The sequence below is a fragment of the Ischnura elegans genome, chromosome 9, assembly GCF_921293095.1.
Source record: "Ischnura elegans chromosome 9, ioIscEleg1.1, whole genome shotgun sequence".
Taxonomy (NCBI): domain Eukaryota; kingdom Metazoa; phylum Arthropoda; class Insecta; order Odonata; family Coenagrionidae; genus Ischnura; species Ischnura elegans.
Window position 1 is genome coordinate 97062685 of NC_060254.1, and position 23508 is coordinate 97086192.

Genomic DNA, 23508 nt, shown 5'->3' on the forward strand with positions numbered 1-23508 from the left:
ATACATCCTGGTGTCCTTGCGGCCCAGCACAGGTTAAGGTCCAATGGCATGTAAAATTTGTCATACTATTATACATACCAGGAGCATTAGCATACGTAATAATAAGGGTAGATCAGCCATAGTTCAATATAAGCTGGCTGTTAATGAATTTCATTTAAATTGTTTTTCAGCCATAACTGCTGACTATGAGTCTAACCGGAACATTAGGGGGAATGACACCTGCCCCTAGCCTCCAGCAGATAATCAAAATGGTATGGGATCTGTTTTTTTAATCATTTTTCTAGGCATACATTATTTATATATTTGTCTCATTTCATGCAAAAAATTCCTACAGATACTGATTTGTGCTATGGTAGCTTTTGTTTACTAGAAAGAGTTTCTATTAAGTGGTTATTGTAACTTCGAATTACTTAATGGCCACCATACCCTCCTTCTTAGTTAACCCATTTTGTCCAGCCTTCAACCCCTACTGACTCATTGTTCAACATATAAGGTCAAACTCTTCCTATATCCTGTATTTTTAACGGACACTGATGCACAGCGATGAAACTGGTCAATATTAATATCATTTTTTTGAAATCTACAAGGTTTTTTGATTCAACATGTAAAAATTTCACCAAGTGAAACCTCAAACTATACATTTCAAATTCTCTATTATTTACGTTGAGCTTACTAGGGTTTTATGATATTGGAGTTTGAAACTGTAGATGGACTACTTCAGAAAGGAATAATTTTTAATTTTGAGATGAAAATGAATGTTGAAATCTGAACAAAAAAAGATACTCATATATAAATTTCTACATACTTTGTATACCTACCAATAATAATTGCGCATATAATTATTATAGCTGGATAATAGTGTTAATCAGTGGCGTTACTGGGAATATGCTTCAGTGGGGGGGGGGGGAAGGGGGGAGGAGGAATGAAAATTTTCAAAATAGCACATGCCAAGAAATACATTTTACATCATTTAGGCACTAATTATTTAACTTTAAGTGGTTGCAGTTAATCCATGTCAATATGTACTGGGCAATAGTTTTAAATATTTTTTTTTGCTTTTTTAATTGCTGTGAGTCCTAGTGGTGTTATTACGGGCAGGAGGATGTGCGAATGTATCCCTCCCAAAGCGTCAGGGAAATCAAAACATTATTTAAAACCATTGTCTAGTTTGGACATACAATAACTTCACCCGCCCAAAGTTAAATTAAAAGCGTAAAAATGATGTAAAATTCATGTTCAGGCATTTTATATTTGTAGTAAAATATCAGTTTCAGTAAAAACCTAATCAAGGTTTTATTCAGCAAGAATAACACAGTTTAAGTAAACAACTTAAGTGTTGCCACGACAAATACAATTATTAAAATTAAGATCAACAACATAGTATGTTTATACCACATTCACCCCCACTAAAAATCGATTAGTATCTGATGTAGTCATTTAGATAAGCTGGTAGCCTTCGCTGCCGTCCACGTGGAGAACCTTTCTGTGGAGATGGACTCTTGGGTTGTTCAGAGACACTCTTACTCGAATTAGGTATGCCCTTATCTTGCCCTGTCTCTTCATCGCATGAGGAGTTTTGTGATGTCAGTTCTCCGGAGTCAATAGATGGGCTCAAGGGAGGTCCGTCAAGCTTGACTGGGAAGTCCCCTCTTGGAGCCAAATGTCTAATGGAAACACTTGATTCTTGCCCATTGGGAAGCTTTACATATGCATAGTCTGGATTTGCCTCTATTAATTCGACTTCCTGAACAATCGGGTCATACTTGCTGTGCCGCAAATGGTTTTTCATTAAAACTTGACCTGGTTTAGTTAACCATGTAGGCAAGGAGCGACCATTGAAAGATCTTCTGGGATGAGTGAACATACGTTCATGTGGGGTAGCATTTGTTGAGGTGCACAACAGTGATCTAATAGAGTGAAGTGCTGACTGAAGCACTTCTTCCCATTGTTCTGTCTTTAACCCTTTTGACTTTAAGGTCAAAAGTACAGTCTTCCATATTATTCCATTGTATCTTTCGACCTGACCATTTCCTTGGGGGCTGTAGGCAGTAGTTCTACTTGTAGCAACGCCTAAGGAGGTGAGAAATGATTTCAGTTCATGTGACATGAACGAAGCTCCTCTGTCGGAATGTATATAAGCTGGTGTACCAAAGAGCGAAAACACCATAGTCAATACTCTCACAACAGTAGATGCCGAAATATCTGTACAAGGAAATGCAAAAGGGAACCTTGAATATTCATCAACAATAGTCAGTAGAAAACGGTTCTTGGATGAGCTAGGTAAGGGTCCTTTGAAGTCTAAGCTTAATCTCTCAAATGGAGAAGTTGCCTTTATAAGCTGCCCTTCATTTCTACAGAATCGAGGTTTTAATTCATTGCAGCAGGTGCAAGAATTAATCACTCCTTTAATTTCTTCTAGTGTGTAGGGCAGGTTTTTAGCTCTAACCCAGTGGTGCATTCTTGTTACACCCGGATGACATAAAGCATCATGTAGTTCTTTGAGGTTCATTCTTCCCTCTAAGTAGGTACTTGCTGTAATCCTCGACATTGTGTCTGCAGTTGTGTTTTGGTTGCCTGGTCGGTAAATGATATCGAATTTGTAATTAGCTAATTCAAGTCGCCATCTCATAATTTTCTCATTCTTTATTTTACTTGAATTATTCTTTAATTATTCTTTATTTTCTTATTCTTTATTTCAGGTATGTTTGCTCATTTGTTTTAATACCTGGAGATATTCATCGACTGATTCACCCGTCTGCTGAGTTCTAGATGCTAGGCAGTGTCTTGCAAATATTTCATTTCGTTTTGTGATATATAATGAATCTAGTATTTTGATGGCATCTGAGTAGTTTTCTGAGTCACTAATATACCGAAAGACGTTAGCAGATACATAATTGCAGAGTAATTGCAGTTTACCATCTTCTGAAACCTTGTTCACTTGGCCCAGGAAATTAGCAAATGTTCTTTTCCAGTGTTTCCACTTCGATTCAGCACCCACATGTGAAGGGTCAGTATCAAATCTTTCTGGCTTTAAAAGCTGTTCCATCTTACTAAAGAATTCTTGCTGAATAAATTGTAGTAAAATATCAGTTTCAGTAAAAACCTAATCAAGGTTTTATTCAGCAAGAATAACACAGTTTAAGTAAACAACTTAAGTGTTGCCACGACAAATACAATTATTAAAATTAAGATCAACAACATAGTATGTTTATACCACAATATTATTTTTTAATTTTCCTTAATTCCTCATTTTCTGGGGGTTAGCCCCCACTACCCACCCTCATCCCCCTCTCTAAGCTCCCTATTTCCACTAAAGGCATATTCCTTGTTATTCCACTGCTGAGTCTTATTGGGGTATCTATTCCCTCACTGGTGTAAATACTAATATGAGAAATACTAACAGGGAAATACATGCTGTTTTGTTTGGAGTAACAGCTGAATTGAACACAGTAAAAATAACCCAAAATTAGTTAATAACAATGCATAGTTTTTTTGGCACACTTTATAATCATACTGGCCTGTAAGCCTTATAAGCCTGGATCCTTTGCTGGCATTCTAGGATTCAACATGTAAGGCTGCTATTGGTGCAACCCTACTGTCTCCAAATATGTTGGCATCAGACAAACCAATACTTTCATTGGTTGTCTTCTCAATATTATAACCTTGATTTGAGAATTTTCTCATACTCTTGTTTGCTATGTGATTCATTGTGAAATTTTAATTATTTTTAAATATAAAAATGTATTTTATATCAAAAGAGATACATATCTTGTTCTGCGGTAATCTAATGTCACTTTGTGCCCTAATTGTGGTTTCCATGTGCTAGGTGCTGGAGGGAGAGAGGCGGAGGACCCTTGGCGCCAGGGCAGGGTAACGGTACCCTAGGGATTTGGCACCCTTCTCCAGGAGTAGCGTCCCTGAGGCCACGCGAGTGAGACCTGCCAGCCGTAGCGCAGAATCGTGACTGAAACTGTGGCCATGGCGATTCGCCGATTCTCTGAGTGCGACTCATTTGTATTTGTGACGCAATAAATTGATACATTGTTCATTTTTACATAGGGCATAGTTATTTTGCACGAAATAACCCTTAAAGACCCTAAACTAGGCATTGAATTTATTGACAAATATCTCTAGGATTGATGCGTGTTTGCTCTTAATCCTGGAGAAAATTATTAATCAAAGCACATATTACTGGTAAAATATGTTGTGCTTATATCAACATAAATTTATGAGTAGGAATATTTTTCAGATTAGTCATCTGTTGTTTTGCCAGAGTAGAAAATGATGTGAATGCATTGATGGACCAGCATTTACATGTTAATCAATATCAGTCACATTTTCTTTATCAATTCCATTGGTTGCATGGTATAGCTATGTAATAAAAAAAGATGTCCCTATCTTGCCCCCCACTGCATTGAAGGGAGATTGTTTTATTCTTCTTTTCTGTGCGAAAGAAGGACCCCTATAACACCCAAGTACAGCTCAAATAGCTTTGATCTATTGCTCTCAGGCTGACAGGGGGTTGGGAATGACGTAAGAAGTTTTATCAAACTTGCATTTCACTCATTGATTTGAAAGTACCTACATAATTGACATTGACAACTATCAGTATAGGCTACTCCCTTACCACAAAAGCACCAACTATCCCAAGCAAATTTCTGCCTGCGTATCTACACTACAACACTTTTCACATTCAGTAGAAAAAGAGTGATTGCATGAGAGAGAGACAGCTTAAAAAACTTTCATTGAACATATCTGAAGCTTCTCCCTCAGCTGAATGAGCTCACTGCTGCATCTCCACACTCATGGCTGAGCCATGGGAGAGAGTGAGGAACCCAGGGAGGAGGAGAGTGGTGGCCAAATACTCTCATACATTTCCAAAGAGGCATAAGTGTGTACCGATATCATAATGGTAAAGAATGATGATACACATACATAATATGATAAATCGTATTAACATATAAAGAGAAAAATTTACAAGACATGACAGCTAGGCACGATGGAATCGCTTCAAATTAAGATGAAATAATATAAATTACTTCTTTTAAAATTATTCAACTCATAGTTACTTCATCACTATTCCATTTGTTCCATATATTCAAAGAAACCAACAATTAAATTATAAAATCTAGCTTCCATTAATTTTGGCTATATAAAGTTCCACAAGTGAAGTAAATATAAATGAGTTACAAATAAACTTTTATGATGAAATGAGCCTGATTTATTGGGAGAATTTATCGTTTTCGGGAGGGCTGAGTTCTCTCCTTAGCATGACTGTTGGACTTCGTCCCAAGAGACCCTCTCAGCAGGGATTCCATATTATCTAGGACTCCGAGGTTATTTGTGCTCCCTGCTTTCCTGGTTTAAAACCCTCCTGGGGGCATTGGTTTGCTTTCGATTACCACAAATGGACGTAATGTATGAGGAGGGGTAGAGGTATGTACCTGCTCCCAAATAGCAAGGTGCCGGATACACATTTATGGCATTCATTTGTTGGCATAGAAATATCTCTGTTGGATAATTCCATCATTTTCTCCCTGGTCAAGAAACGTAAAGTCGTATATTTCTGGCGTTACTATTAGAGATGGGTGGAATAGCAGATTTCTCGAACTCTAATATTGAATTTGAACATTAATTTGTTGAAAACTTTCGTTTCAATTCAGTACATTTTGCACATGTTTACATATGACATTCTTAATCAATGTATTTAATACAATCGCTTCTTGCTTAATCTTGGTTTATGTAACTTTTGCACACAGTGAAGGCTATAAGATGCCTTAGTTCATCGCGAAAATATTTTTTTAAAGTCTATAATCATTTTGCATGCCCAATATCTTCACTTTTCAGCAACTTTGCTGCGGATGAGCGTTAAAATATCTGAAGTGCGTGTATGGTATATTGTCTGCATTCCCAACATCATGCCCCCTCATCCCCCTCACTTCCCCACCGTGCGATGTTGGCCACAGCGTTCCGCCCGAACAGTGGGTCTACTTGATTTATTTGGTCTTAGTTTACGATAAACCAGGTTTTTCTCCTTGCCGATTTTTCAAACACCTTGAAATATAAATCGAAGGTTATTCTTAATAGTGCTAGTGGTCGTCATGTTATTACTTTCGATACTACCAATTGAAAGTTGAGGCAAAGTGCCAAAAAATAACACCAACAATTGAGTGATGTTAAATTCCATCATAGACTATCTCGAGGTCGGAATCCCAAGCCGCCTAAGCACTGGAGAGCATGATACAGTTCTAATTAACTCCAAACAGGGGCGGATCCAGGATTTCTTTCTGGGGGAGGGGGGGCATGAGGATGCCTCGTAATACAAAACGAACGCATTATAATGGGACCGTGTTAAAAATCTTGCATATTTTTGAGGGTCATGAGGGCTTTTGAGGGCACGTGCCCCCCTCTGAATTCGCCTATGACTCCTAATCATTACAGGAAACCTGCAATTTCAGTCTTTATGTTCACATATCATAGAAAAACCAGGATTACTACTTCATGACCAAGGGTATGTGAAACCGAAATGTTACGTTACAGTTGCTGCATCTAACAGAAATTTTTAGCGGCAATTGAAATAAGACAATCTTCATAATAATGAATTTACCAAGATATCAAATATTTTAAAAAGCTGCCACACTTTCAAGAGAAAAACTTCATTCTCTAAGGCCGTAGCAGAACTATTTTTAAATTCTTTATATCCTTATTTGATGGTGTTTATTCGGAGTTGTCTTGGTGAAAGGATTCACTTGACATCTCAGAAGTTCATAAGGGCAGGGGCACAGCTAAGAATTAAGGCTGGGGGGTTAGGCACAACTAATACTTAGGGGTGTGGGGGTATTGCATACCAGCCAGGGTAAGCGGGATTTGCCGGCGCCCTCCTCCAGAAAAATTTTAAGAATAATGGTTCAAAATGGCGAGTTTTACAGTTTTCTGAGGGATATTTGATTAATCCTAACACTATTCTATAAGTAATCCTAATGTAATTACGTAAAATGGATTTAACTTACATATTTGTCTGAGTTCTGAGGGGGGTTTTATCCCACAAAACCCCCCCTCGCTGCGCCACTGCATGAGAGGGTAGTTTGAACCTTGTTGCCCTTCCTCAGCACTGGCTACAACCAATGGTTTCCACTTTCACCGCTGCAACTTTCATGGAGAGTCTCCGAAACAATCTCCCCATCCCGAAATAGATGATTCTATCCTACCCCATTCCAAGACTTTCACATTCACTTCTGAAGCTATTAGTTTTTGCCGGGAAGGGCGGATGAACTGGAGAGGGGATCACAGTCAGCGGCAGATCCAGAGAGAGGATAGGGTGAAGATAGGATATAGACCCCAACTGTGGTACAGAGGTATCGGTTTTACACTAGATAAATAATAGTTTTGTTCGGACCCCCCACTTCTGCTGGGAGGTTACCCTCAGGCCCCCTCTTCTAGTCCCTCCTTGTAGGGGTGGTCTGGGGTGATTGGGGGCCCTCGGCAAGGGCTCCCCTTGTCGAAACTATCGTGCATTCACACGACGATTGTTAAAACCTGTACTGCCCTCTAGTGCTGACATCTAAAGTGAACGAGAAATTAACGGTCATGCCTCGTTCATATTACGATCGTCCAAGCCGTCGTCGGAACTATCGTGCATTCACATTACGATGGTTGTGGACCTGTGCTGCCCTCAAGTGCTGACATCTAAAGTGAACGGGAAATTGATTGTTAGCAAAGCTGTTGAGGTATGCATTGACAAGATATTACTGTGTTTAACGTGTATTTACCGAATAATTTTTCTTCCGCCCATATTCTTACTTCCAAGGACAAATCCATGAAATGCCCATGGAAAAAATAGAGCTTCACGAGCTTTTCGTCTTTCTCTTGTCGCTTCCGTTTCCGGTCTCCCAGCGCCTAACCATCGTAAAGTGGCAACGTTCGGAACTACGTCAACTATAGTCAGAACATGCATTCACACGGCTAGTTCGGTCAACTATCGTTAGGACGACGGCTCGGACGATCGTAATGTGAATGAGGCATCAGCAAAGCTTTTGAGGTATGCAGGGACTGAATGTAAACATTACTGTGTTCAACGTGTATTTACCGAATAATTTTTCTTCGGCCCATATTCTTCCTTCCTAGGACAAATCCAAGGACCATGGACAAATCCATGAAAGAAATAGGGTGCGTTCCGAATCACGCATCATCAGAGTCCTCTAGATTGCTCTCTCAACACTACTCTCTCATCATGTCGAGTCGTCGCATAGGCTTCCACTATGGGATTCACGACGTCCGCCATTGTTAGTACAAACACCCCGTTTTCCCATAAGGAGATGTGGTAAAATTTCTTCGTTTTTTTGGTAAGCGAAGAATGTTGGTAATTTTCGGATAGTTGATATTGATTCTCGAAACCTTCAGTAACATAAATACAAATTTTCTAGGCATGACAACAATGGAAACGACGATAATAAAAATAAAACCACGGCAAAGGCTAAGCGTATTACGACCTGATTGAACCCTTATTTTAATGGGTTGACACCCAATTGCGCTAAATAATCACTGAAAGTACTATTAACGGAAACTCTTACCCTCAATAAAAAGGCTCTTTGCAAAATATGTACTGACACAAGCAATTCCGCCGCGAGTTTAATGACTGAAATCAGATAGTAGGACAGCGGGTACATGAATGGGCGTAACCAGCTGGAAACAGCCCTTCAGCGGCGTAGCGCGGTGGGACCCCCCCTGCCCCCCCCGACAATATGGAAACACAGTTACTTTGATTAATATAAAAAACAAAATATTGAGAAATGACGAGTTTACAAAAGATTTCTTTGACAAATAAAGTTTTTTCGATCATTAACCCGAACGAAATTCCTGGCTACGCCCCCCCCCTTTAGAAGCGAAAATAAATTAAGCTCGTAACGAAAATTTTAAAGAAATTATTTTTAAAATTATACTCGCATAAGGCATGGAACAAATTTAAAAATCATTCTCTTCATTGTATAGGCCAATGAAACGCTGTCATAATTTACTTACAATTTTGGTTTCTTCTTTATTTGCAAAAATGTTACTAATTGAAAGACCACGACATGCCCTCCTTTTTTTGATCCTGGGTACCAGTGGAGCAGCGAGGGGGGTTTTGGGGGATAAATTCTCCCCCCCCCCCCCCCCAGAGCTCAAGAGAAATTTTTAAGTTTTATCCATTTTACTTAATTGGATTAATATTACCAAGAGAATAGTGTAAGGACTAATAAAATATCCCTCAGAAAGCAGTAAAACTCACCATTTATCTTAAAATTCGCCAATTTACTAATCTCGCACCTATCACTAATCCTGGAGGGTATTCTATACCCCCACACACACATGTATTAGTTGCACCTAAACCACCCCCCCCCCAGCCTTAATTCCTAGCTGCATCCCTACTGGGTACTCACATGAATAGATGTGCTCAATACCAAACGTGAATGATAGAAACAGACAGAGGGTATATCTGTTCCAATGATGGTAGTATTTAGCGGTCTGGGGTGATTTGGGTCCTGATGGGGGAATTCGGAGGTCCTTCTTGGAAAATTTTAGGAAACTGCATGCCCGAAAATGGACTTTGACACTATTCTCACTCTTAAATAGTAGATAAAGTTAATAAAAAAGAAGTTTAGCATGAAAAAATACTATGAAAAGTGAGAAAATTATTAATATATTAGGGAGCTGATATCTCTTTCGTGAATTTGCCCCATAAATGGCAATGAAATCTAAAAAAAGAAACTAAATACAATCTTTTCGAATAACCCTTCCAAATAAGCACTTGCAGTTTCTTTTTTGTCTTCGGGACACCTAAATCACTTCATTTTTTTACAATGAGTATGCAGTTAAGAAAGCAACAAATGAATACGAAAAATTTTATAATTACAAAAAACATTGGTTCAAGTAATCTAAGTAATGAATATCTTTTTTAATTACACCTTTAATATCCCTTCAAGATGCAGCAGGGCCCCCCTAACCTTGGGTGCCTCAGAGATTGCCAACCTGGCCAGTCCACCCTTGTACCCATATAGCAATGCAAGCCAGAATCAAGCTTGCAGCAACCTAGAAAAAACAAACCTGAATCACGGTTTAGGGTGCGATTCATAGACGACACTGAAATTGCTCACTTTACAAAGTCTCTCTTTACGGTAAAGTGAGACTTTAGCTAAAGTTCGTTTCAGAGTCGTTCCAAGGATCTCACTTTATAAAGTGGAACTTTAGCTCCTAAAGTCTCGATCATGCATTGAAATTTTTGAGTGTTGGCAATGAACGCTGCGAAAAAGTGAAGAAAAAGATGACACACGATATTAAATGCGTACTTGTTTACATGTTTCTGGCGACTGGGTTTTCGTGTTGTATTTTGCTAAGACTTATTAAGCTGTATTTTCTCATATTATGTGCAAATGTAAATGAATACTGCGTCATTGAAAGCTTTTCCCCACTAGCTTTTTTGTACGTTAATGACTGAGTTGGCTGAATAAAAGATCACTTTTAATTAGCTTCGTGCATTGGTAATGCCCTTCGATGTTCCCAGCGAAGTAAATATTCAAATGCTGATATTTTCACGTCATTTTATGATCATTTTCTATGATTAACTGCATACGGTTGTTTGGACTACATGTTAGTCGAAGTTTGATGGTGTACGTTCATTGAAGGTGGGTGAAATAGTGAAATTCTCTCGCGTTAACTTGAAACTGCCAATTAATTTGAAGATTTACCGATCAGTGGTTGTCTCAGTTGGACGCATATTTTGAATGAGGTATGGGTGTTTGTTGAATTCTTTTGTGCTTACCAATATTTTAATTCTTGGAATGTTGACCTAAGGGGTTATAAATTCTAGAGAAATCGACGAGAATGTACAGTCAAGAATATCTATATCATCAAAACCAATGAATGAATGGCCACGCAATGAAACATGTTGAATGTGAGAATGGACTTATATCAATAAATATCTCTTTGTCTACTTTAAAAGATGCCTCAACATATGTGAATACCTAACCCGAGTATCCATTCACGAATTTTGCAGTAAAAAATGTCAGTGAAGTCTGTGATGCTGCGTAAATAACATTTCATAACAATCCTACATCCTCGAGAAAACATTGCTTTGCTGCTGATAATATGGCTATGAAGGAAAGTACGTTTTACTTTTTATTGCTGCCTTTCATGACGAGATCTTATATCATCATTGTAAACATGCAAATGTATAGTCGAAAAACGAAACAGAAACTCGACTCTAGTTTCACAATCACAGAAACATGTTAAGCGTGATATGGAGGCATACGGAAAGAGTACATTAAGCAAATATTGAATGAAAACGCTTAAAATGCAATGCAAGGTGTAGAAACTAGTATTTGGCTGGCAAAACGATATGAAAATCAAGTCTTTGTTTACGAAGGCTATTGACGCCAATGTAAACAGAATTTTGCTATCATATTCAAGTATCTTTAAGGAAAATTCTAGAATATGAACGTATAAATAACCTAAGAACTTAACAATTAACTTGTATATAAAATCAACATAAATTATGCCAACCTGTTCAACCAATTACTGTGTTGTAATTATCACACGACCTATAGAGTTAAACTTCAAAATATAAGAATTGGGTCATCTCCATCAATACCGACTCGATATATATTCAGGGAAAAGACATATGTTACTTGTATGGTTATTTCTTGAAACGCGCCAGTTTGCTGCTGTGTTCTCACCAAAAAATTAGTTCATATTCATTTCCGTAACCCAAATATCTTCATATTTCAACTTCAATAACAGCCGGTGCAGCCATATTTATTCATCCGTAAAGGACACTTTAGCCCTAAAGTGAGCTCCGGTTGGGCACTTTACGGTAAAGTGACGATTCGGCCATTTTTCCTCTAAAGTGGCGTTTATGAAACGGAAAAAGCAGACTTTAGCCCGGCTAAAGTATACTTTAGCCTAAAGTGCCGTCTATGAATCGCACCCTTAGACGCCTTGCTTATTAACATACCAATGCAAGCCCTTCCATTGTTTACTGCATTTCTAATGGAAATAAAATTTAATAAATACAAGCCTAGGTGAACCACTCGGGTAATTTCCTGGGAAATATGTACTTGGAATAGAGAAACAATAACAAAAGAAAACAATTCTAAAACATTCGTACAATACCTTGAGAAGTAAAAACAGAAAATAATCTAACAGGAATCATGTCAGACCATTCTCAAAAAGCCTAGTAGGTACAGAAAGAGGTACTCTTGCAATTAAATCAACATAAAAACTTGTGGGATACAATAAATGAACACCTAATAACACATCATAACCCTGTGAACTAGTGAGTTGTGATTTATAACAAAAGAAGGTAACTAGACAAAAGATATTAACTTCTATAATCTGAGTTGACACAAGGGTACTAACTTTTAAATTCCAAGCAGATGCATTTGGCAAAAAATTATCTATGACTGAAAAATAGATCATTCCTCCCACAATACCCCAATCCCGGGTAATATATTTGTAATTGTGTATAAGCAATTCCCATCTCTGCTTAAGGTGAAACAAGTGAAACATAAGATAAATAAAGGAGAACCAAAGTGCACATATTAAGGCCAAAATTATAACATATACCAGGGCACTAATGCAGGAATAAAAGTCAATCTATAAATGACATGAACTATTTTATTATTAATCCAAAAAAGATCACTGAAGTTTTTTATGACCAGGGCACAACTCCTGTAATGGCATGCCCATGTATTTTGCAACAAAACACTCAAAAGTGTATGATAAGATATGAAAATAAATCTTCCTTCTTAGTTAGCTTCAAGTCAGCTAGATATTGATATGACTTTTGTCAACAGCAGGCTCTTCATTCAGTCCACTTTTGTCTCAATGCAATTCCGTGAAAGATTTACTACATGACATCTCTGTTAGCCTAACTGAAATATGCCATGGAATAAACTTACAATTTCCACACACTTAGGTATCAATATCCTTAAATGGGAGATAAATGTGAATGACATAAATAGCTTAGTTGTTATTTTTTACTACCTCATCATATACTTGGGAAATTAACATAATTATAGAATGATTGCCATACATCTGAATAATAGTTACAAAAATTTAGCATGCATGAATCACCTAAGTTTATTCACAAGTCCTTTGATGTGTTCTCTCTAAACAAGTGGACTGGTAGCAGTATTGTATGGTAATAAATGATAAAAATGGCTCATACTTTTGACAAGATATTAAACAGAAGGTAAATCATATTTTAAAAGAACATACCATGCACCTTTTAAAAGTGATGTAAGAATCTTTCTCAGACTTGAACATTCATTAAAATCTTAGGTAAGGAGTGTTCTTGGAAATCATTCCCGCAAATTAAGGACTTCTAAGGATATTTAAACAAGAAAGCTCTGACACTAGGTCGTAATTTTTACTCTTTTTATGCCAAAATAATGAAATATCTGATTTAACAGTTGCTTGTATACCTCTATCAAACAACTTAAGGCAATCATGTTTCACTAGAATGTGTAAAGCCGTCAACAATCCACATTAACCACTACTCAACTGGTAGATAACCAAGCACTCATGGCATAAAAGTTGCACATATTGGTAATGATGAAATGTGTATATGCCAAAGAGGGATATATGCATTAAGAACTCATTAGAGTCATCGTATCAACACACAACAAGCAAAGAGGGAAAAACTAGTTAACCAGGCCAAATATATGTCAGCTGCTCTAGAGCATTAGAATAAAGGAGCTTCCATGCTATTGAATAGATTGAGAATTCCATATCAGCAACTCACCATCAAATTTGATGTAAAGAGCACAAAAATATACCCACATATGTGAATTACCAGATTAAAGCAACGAAATACGTAGTTAAGAGGTAATCATTTAAAAAATCACTTTTGAATAAAATACATCAAGGACAGGTAAACACTAACAGATGTGACTCTGTTATAACTAGCTATGTGGAGCAACATCAAACACTTGCTATAAATACTAGTCCGGATGACAACCCATGGAATCAGTTTTAACATATATAAGTTCAATATCATTCAGTCTGGCCTTTGAAAATGAATATAGAAAAACAGACAACAAGCTAGAAAATTTAAGAAAAAAATAAATTTTGCTACTCCTGATATATTCTCTCATTAGGCAAAATACAAGGTGACACCACAAAGCCAATGCAGAAGATGATTGCTGGGAATATAATGCTGCACATGCTTCTCCTGCTTAGGTTATTTGGACTTGAAATGCAATAATTGTATCTTATCGTTGTAGCAGTTGTTCCATTATACAGCCATCAATTCAGAAAAACCTGATGCAACAGGCAGCGATGAATCTGGAACAAAGGAATAATCTTGGTGACATTAACTGAGTGAACTTGAGTAAAATATGAGAATAAAACAATCACCACTGGCATTCACATAACATGCACTACAATTTAATGCAAAATATATGTACTGCAGAATACCTTGGTAAAAGGACTATCCACTTAGAAAATAAATAAAACTCATCCATACAATATTAAGGGTGGAATTTAGTACCAAAATATTCTTAGGCACTCAATTTAGGAGGACCTGAATTCAAGATATTGCCCACCCTGTTACTCTAACTGATGCACCCAGATGATGAGCCAAGATATGAAGAAACATTTAAGCACATTATTGAATAAGACACTCAAGTTTAATGCAGTAGAAGCATAATTATAATTGAATCCAAAGTATATTAATCAAGAAAGGATACTGAATATCAAAGTGTCAGAATGAATTTAGCAAACACGATGGTAGTTCTCAAATCCGACACAGTCATGGGCCACCAAAACAGCTTAACATAAGAGTAACCAGTGACTCAATTTAATTACTCCAGAAGGATTTTGAAAACACTTTTTCAATGTAAAGTACCAATGTGGATGCTATGGAAGTAATGAAAAATGGTATAACTGAAAAATTGTCAGAATATAATCAAAGGCAATGTGAAAGAAAAGAACTTGCAATGGATAGTAAACTTGTCAATTTGAGAAGCTACCTTATTTGATAGATGATAAGCATTAGCAAAGACTGCGTGCTTATTTTTCAACAACTGTGCTGATTTCTCAAAATATAATGGATGAATGAGAATCTTTACAAATACTTCATTTAAAAATATACATACGTGGTCATATCCCAGCAAAATACCAAGTGCATGTGACATATATGGAATATAAGAAAGAAAGACTTACACCACCTAAATACACTAAAATGAGGCATAATAGAAACAGACAAACTATGTACAACAGATTTTAGAAGACCATGACCCAGGGTAATAGGTGCTTATGACATGAATAAACACACAAATAAAGACATGCTCAATATCTCCAGCTCCTAAGACTGCATGTAGTCTTCAAAAACACTAAACCTCTCCAAGAAACGAAACCTTGGATTCATCCAGCCATCGACTATGCAAAACACACAGATGATTTTTTTCCAAGGAAAACTATCGAGAAACCAATGGTCAATGATTTTGGTTGCAAGCAAAAAAATTGTATCAATTCACATTTTAATATAACATTTAAGTACTCTCTTATAAAGAAGTAAACAAATAGGACTTTTAACAATGAAAATAGCAATTAGGTACCTCTTAATTAATTATTAAAAAGTCTTCTTTCTTTTGTACTTTTAGCCGCAGTTAGTTCAAATATGGTATCACAAAATGAAGGTAGTTTCAACATCATTGAATTGTCAATATCAGCAATGTTTTTGATTTGTAAATTAGTTCACAGACCCCAAGAATACAATGAAGCTATGAAGGGAAAGTAGAGATATCACTTGCTTGTGCATGCTTGCCACTTTTTACTTACAATTAGTACAAATGTGAACCAATAATTAAAGAGTATGTTTAATTACCACTTTATTTTAATAATTATACTTCAGGCAGTGCCTGACATTGAGAACCTAAACTATTGAATGGACGATAAGGATACATGAATGCTTTGTTGATGCAATTCCCTAATAAATGCCCTGGCATCACTTTATCAATCCACCAGTTGTTTGTAAGAAACATTTCCAATAAACCCATTTATAAAGGGATCGATATTACTTGTACAATCATATTGGTACAGCCTAGATCTAATAGGTAATTGTTTCTCAGGCTGGTTAATAATCTAAACAGGACAACCGTTAGTGCTACTATTGAATAATTTCAAAATTTAGTCATCATAAGAAGAGATAAGTGGGCAGTAAACTTGTGTTAAAAAAGTGCTACCGGTTGAGCGAAGGTATGTTGGTGAAAGCAAAGGATGATGGAATTGAAAATGCTACTCAAGATGAACAAAATAAAACAAAGTCCAACAACCAGATGACTGAAAGACAGTAACCCAATAGAACGGTGACACAATACTTCGTTATCACCAATAGTAATACCTTTCATCAAAATGCACTGACACTGATAACAACATAAACACACTCTCTCAGCAAATGCCAAGAATGGTTTGAATAACAGTACAACCTACGTACATACCACACTCGATGGCTCTTCAACTTCAGCAAAGGAAAAGACTTCAGGCGACACCAGTGGCATGTCCTTATCAGCCGGCAATCGAATATTAGACGCCTCCTCTTTGGCGTAATAGGCTTAGGACAATTTGCGACGTCGAAAATCGTCGGAACATCATTGGGCTTTTAATATTTTCCAGCCTTCCTTCCGAGTGGATTCAAATTTTGATTCGTATAAGTGCACCTGTGGCAAGGAAAACGAAGATAACTCGCAGGAATATGTTTTAATAATGATTAAATGGCTAAATAATTACGTGCATGCATTATGTAATGTATGTTGACTATAATATTAATCAAGGAAGGTTTTGCGGCTTCTAAATCGCATGAAATTACAAGGTGTAAAATCCGACATGGATTCGAGTTCAATTGCCTACAAACATTCGTTACCAACAACATAGTTCCAAAAAGGACATGAATATTACATGATTTCAGTAAGTCTTTAATAAAAACTGGTATCATTGATTGTATCACACGTAAAGTTCCTCATGATATTTCAAACGTGAAAGTATTTATATGTTACAGGTATAACTTTCAAGGGCATTTACAAGTATAACTTTCACGTGACGAAATAATAACAACTTACCACATTCCATCATGTAAATAAGTTCCCCAGCAGCAGAGAAGGTTGTCTCAACGTTGTAGCAACGTTACAAATGTTGCACTGTAATGTTAACGTTGACGCAACGTTTGGACAACGTTTAATGGCAACGTTACTTTGCAACATTGTGGGCAATATTTTCATTTGCCTATTAGATTTCCAATTCCATAATCTAAGGTTTAATAACTTCTTAAGTCCATGAATCGCGTTTTAAACAGCTTTTTTGGGGATGCATTGACTTTCGTCATTCAATTCCATTTAGAATATTTTCAACGAAGGTGCCAAAAAACTAAGTCCGAAAATCATCTGGGCAAAGAACGCAAAAAACACAAATGAAGTTTAACTTTGGACTTCGATTCTTAAATTTTTCTGTCTAATTTGGGTGGGCCCGGGCCTACCCTGTCCCTAGGACGATCGCTGACACAGTTAGCATGCAAACTTGCGACAAACGCTTGTACTTGTCCTTGGGTTGTCATCAGCTTGTGACGACCAACCTTGTCGCGGCAAGTTTGCAGCAAACTTGCTGTGACAAACTAATTCTGGCTTCAATGCTATATGCAAGCTTGAATAAAACTTACGAGCTATGTGAACTCATACTAGCCATGATTTTCTCTATGCATAGACTTAAACATCACACCTGCAGAGGACATGCTATATCGCATTAATAGCAGATTTGTCATATCATATACCTGCTGCAAAAATTTATTTACGGGAGAACCCATTAACCATATTCCTAAATGTAACTTCACAGATGATAGACAATAGAAAATAATTAACACTCATAAACAATAAACCCATTTTAAATTTTAAAAAAACTAAAAGGATTTCACATCAATGAATACGATGTAGATGTACAAAGAAAAGTATAAACACTCCTCATCGGTGTTAGATATTTTTATGGCCACAGCGAAATATCTCAACAAGGAGAGTAAATTTTGGTGGCAAGCGGTATGTTAGATATAATTTCATTCTCACGTATTTCATATCCTCTGATATGATTTTCAAACTACCGCCCATGTTTTACAACTGTCGATCTATCGAAGTGCCATCCATACAAGATGGCCGCCGGCATGATAATGTATTGGCTTTGTTTACTTTCTTGCGTGCATCAATTTTCATTCTTGGTTTTACTCTCAACCCAATTGAGTAGCAATCATTTGCATTGAGCTGCGAATCAATGGCCATCGGAATTTGTGGTGTTTTGTTTGACTTTTGGGGAATCCTTCCAGATCCTTCGAACGGGTATCATCCGAACGGGTTTGTAATTTTTTTTAGTGTTGATTCATATTAGGCAGAGTTTATACTTTCATATTTTTGTGAACTATTTTTACCAAGTGGATTTTTTAAATGTGTGTTGCCTGCGCATATATCTGGTAGACTAGGGTTTAAACTTTAATAACTATCATAATCAGATATTATAATTACACTACAATCCAAAGCTTACTTTTTATCAAATTTAATGTTTACTGTGAAATCGCGATTCTATAAGACCGGAATCTCTACAATGGAGAAACTGTAGCCTATTGTAGAAATTTCAGGCTGCAGGCTGCGCGCTTTCACAGAAATATATAATGCGAAACAATGAGGCATTGTTTTTAGCACAACGACAATATCTGATTAGCTGGAAATTTTAATCAGAGGACAGTTTTCGTCTCATGGCGCCGTGAATCGTAATTGTTGAGAATAGTTAAGTTTATAAACTCAGTACGCTACTTCAACGCAGTCATTGAATGTGAAGAATGTCAATAAGAATGCACAGTAAAATTTTGGAATTTAGTAAAGGGTCAATTCATCCAGGAAATTTTCGAAATTACACCCACCGACTCGGATTTTTACAAAATTTTTGTCGCCTGCTACTACCACCTATTTAATGGCCTTTGTAAAATGTTTCCTTTCTCACTCTCATAGTTTGCAAGATATGAGGGTTCGAAGTTTGAAATGTTTGCCCAGAGGTGGCCCATCGTTTGAGATATTTGCTTATAGTTTGTTTATTTTATTGAAAAAAAAAATGGTATCAAAGTACATTTGACTATTACTGTGCATTGTGGGGTAAATGATAACACTAATTTAAATAAAATTATTTAAATAATACACTTCACTCGTAAAAGTGAAATGAGTCTGGCTGAACTGGTGTTGTGCAAAGTCAGCTTCTTTCATCGAAGAGACATTCTTCCAGAACCACTAGGAGCAAAGAGGATCAGTTCAGATGAAAACTTCAGCGTCACATTGTTATAGCAATGACAAACCAAGTGTAGTTGATTGAAGTGTATTATTTAGATAATTTTATTTAGGTTAGTATTTTCATTTCTCTTATAATGCACAGTAAGAGTCTAATGTAAGTCGATACCATTTTTTCCATAAACTAAACTCTTGAAAAATAGGTGAATTCCAGGAAAGGAGCATAATTTCACAGAACATTTCCAAGCCATTTGGGCTCTTTTCATCTCACCTGCCACAAGACAAGTATTGTTCTTATAAAATTATATGAACAAGTTCACTATTGTGGCTCTGGTTTGGTCTTAGATTTACTGACCATTATTTCAAATGAATCATCATAAAGCTATGGATACACTTATACTTATTATCTTATATTACACGTCCCAAATCCCCCTCACTGAGGCAGAAAAAGTAAAACCTGAAATACTCAGTGGCAGTCAAAACACCACCATTTTTATTTCATAGTATTAACACTTTGCGTGCCATGGACGTAATATTACGTCCTGCTAATCCTTCTGAGGATTGCCATGGACATAATATTACGTCTTTCCATTTAATTGGCTTTGTATGCGTGAAGCCGTAATATTTCGTCCGTGGTACTTTTCCAGTTTACTGCTTAGGGGTTCTGTCTTTCAAAAATCAACTGCTCGATGGAAAAAGAGTTCAATTTATGTCTTGAGGACGAAAAGTCCTCTGCAGCTACCGGCAACCTCATCTTAGGCCACTTAGTGTGAAAATTCTTTGGGCCAATGGACCGTTCGTTGAGGGTGCATTGACCCTTTTTGTCATCCAGGTTTTATAATGCTTTGCTTGGAACAATGCTTTTTTATGATTTCCGTGCTTTAAATAGTTCAAATTGAGCGTATTAAAAAAATTATTATGCATGCTATGGTGGTACATCATATGTTACAACTTTTTTATTTTTCAAAAACAGTAGGTTTCATTGTTAAATTATATATTTAAGAATTAGCAATAAATGTTATTCAACTCATTCATAAAGAAGAGAAAAGTCCCTTTTTATTGAAATGAACATCGATTTAAATATATTTTTGATGCTAATGTTTTAAAAAATGTACGAATATAGTAAAAAATGGCTGGATTTTTCAGTAGGGCTTTAAATTTAGCAGCCGGCACTCAAAGTGTTAAGGAGTGCATATTTACCTCTCATAAAAGAATTGGATGAGTTAACTAGTCTGCCTTTTCGTGATTATTCTTAAAATACGAAGAAAAGTTTTTGAGCTAAAGAAATCGGTTAATTAACAATTTTGGACATTATTTTGGCTAACATTGCAATACAGGGGGGATGAAAGGGATTACTAAGGAAGCTACGTATTTGGATACACAATGGGTCAAAATTTCATTCAAATGTTTATTTTTGGTTTCTGAGCTATGAATTTTTACCTTGTGCCCTGCACACTGGAATTTAAATCCCACTACCACCACGTCTAAGCAAACATCTCAAGCTTCGACCCCTCATATCTTGCAAACCATGAGAGTGAGGGAGGAAATATTTTTTGCATGGGTAATGAAATAGGTGGTAGTATCTAGTGACAAAAATTTCATAAAAATCTGAGTCGGTGCCATGGCCTAGGTGAACTGACATGGAATGACCCTAAACTTTGAAAAACTAAAGAAAAATCTTTGGGCCACATTGCATTAGTTTCATTTGTTTCAAACTCTTTGCTTTGACATTACTCTAATGCTAAAAACTGGTTATTGTATTATAAACTTGGTCAATAGAAAAGAATGATCTGAATGGTGATATGCATAATGTGAAAATGAATTAAACAGAGTTAATTTAGTTTCTATACAAGAGTTGGGCGTGGAAAACACACTCAAAAAAACCACTTTGTGAAAATGGATGACAATAAAATGCATTTAAAATCTGGCTAATACAAATTTTAACAGTCTACTCATCTTGGTGGTGATGAAGCAACCAAAAAGGTTCAGCGGTTGATACCCTATTGAGGGATTTGGAAGGATTCTACAAAAGGCAAACAGAAGGGAAGAAAAGTCTTTCTTCCCTCATTTATACCATGCAATAGCTAGTAAGTGCCTATTTTAATTAAAGCTGTTTCCTAGCTCATGATAAGTAATGTTACTGTAATTCAAGTTCATTTGTAGCAAGAGAATGTTATTAAATTTTGTATTCACCTCATAAGTTATTTCATTCCTACTCTCTACGTTAAAGACGCACCACTTTTTATGTGAGTAGATGCCATATGATTTCACATTTATAGGCTTTACATATACTAGCATTTTCCAATTCTACTTCGCTCAAGATTAATGTTTAGTCCTTTCTTACTACAGGGGAAAACAAATATCATTTGTAAACCTCTGGAATTGGATAAAAATATCCATTATTCCTCGAGTACACAATTGGGATAGTCCAAGTGTGATCTCTGTATAGCTGATGGCCACATGCAATTGTTTTTATGGTAGTGTTCCTATTCCAACTTGACTTGAACTTTGATGAAGTCATACACCTACACATTGAGCTATTACTTTTTACTGATTAATATCACTATTTTGACTCTTTCAAAAGCAATTTTTAATGAGGAAAGCTATTTCAGGTTTTCATTTGCATGACAAACTTGTTTTTAAATACTTATAGCCTAAGGTCATTTCTGTACTCTGAAACTATTTGAAAAGTTTTTGTGAATTAGAAAAGATGGTGTGAATGTAGGGCGTTTTTAGCTATACCATCTTTCATGTACAATAAGTGGTCACCATTTCTTGCTTTAAATATTGGAATGTACTAATGAATTTCTTAGCATTTGTAATACTTTTCTATGTAAAGTATATGAATGTGAATTAGGAATTCAACTGATGTTTATGATTTGCTTATACTCTTCCATTATGCGATACAACCTATTTTTAGAGAAATTACTCCAAATATTACCATTGTTTTTTCTGCTGATTTTGGACCATGTCTGGGTCAATTCTCATTCAGCATTCCAAAATTGGAAACATTGGTTTTATCGTGGCCATAGCCCTCAACATGTAAGCAATTTGTATGACAAATTAACTACCCCAGCAGCAGAAAGGTTGTCTCAACGTTGTAGCAACGTTACAATGAGGAAACATACAAGTTGTCACAACGTTTCTTAAAATTGTCACAACGTTGTTTCAACGTTGTCTCAACGTTGAAGTTCCCAGGAAACAACGTTGTGACAACGGTAAGACAATATTGTCAGAACGTTGTGACAACGATAAGACAATATTGTCAGAACGTTGTGACAACGTTGTGACAACGGTAAGACAATATTGTCAGAACGTTGTGACAACGTTGAGACAATGTTGTCACAACGTTGTTTCCTGGGAACTTCAACGTTGAGACAACGTTGAAACAACGTTGTGCAACGTTGTGACAATTTTAAGAAACGTTGTGACAACTTGTATGTTTCCTCATTGTAACGTTGCTACAACGTTGAGACAACCTTCTCTGCTGCTGGGGTTGCGTATTCTAGTTTATAGTTTAAATTAATCAATTGAATGTAGCACGAGTTACTTATATCAGTTTTACGGCACTATCAAAGTTTAAAAACCATTGACACAAACAACCTTATACCTATACATGAAAAACTCTCAACAATAGCAGGAATTATTATGCACTCTTCTGTTTACATTACGTACAACGTAAAACTGATTGGCAAAGGTATTAATCTTTGAAGTAAATCACAGCCTTTCATCAAATTAAGCCGAAACTAAGTAAGAACTTGATCTTCATATGAATACTTACCCAATACATTGAATTACATCATCTTCTAACTCACCTCAAAAATAGTGGAAGACGACTACGGTTGCCACTCATCCATCCCCCACATTTGTAGCCATTTAGCCCTTACCTGAGGATTACAAGGAAAAACAAAAGCGCGATACACATCCCCACAACTAATGGAAGAGTTTGGTGCAGACGAACCGCCCATCTCTCTTATTTATCAATTACAAAAATGGAAAAAACTGCACCAACTCGACGTTCCTCCTATACAACATCACAGCCCGCCATTAATGATATGACTAAACATGGCAGGTTGCGACGACTCAACTTCGTAGTTATTATATGGCAATATAGAGGACTCTGCGCATCATGTGCATCGATGCGCATCAGGCCGTTCCGAATCAAGCATTGATGCGCATTGATGCGGCCCTGCATCGAGCATATTTCGAGGTTTCGGAAGCA

The 23508-nt window shown here is 36.6% G+C and overlaps 1 long non-coding RNA gene across 1 annotated transcript; it reads right to left on the reverse strand.

Moving 5' to 3' along the window:
* Nucleotides 1-12630: 12630 nt before the first annotated feature.
* LOC124165332 lies at nt 12631-23268 on the reverse strand. Its single transcript, XR_006866208.1, has 3 exons — nt 23068-23268; nt 16476-16694; nt 12631-14319 (listed from the first exon to the last, which is right to left on the reverse strand). It is a non-coding gene; the product is annotated as an uncharacterized LOC124165332 (long non-coding RNA).
* Nucleotides 23269-23508: the final 240 nt, after the last annotated feature.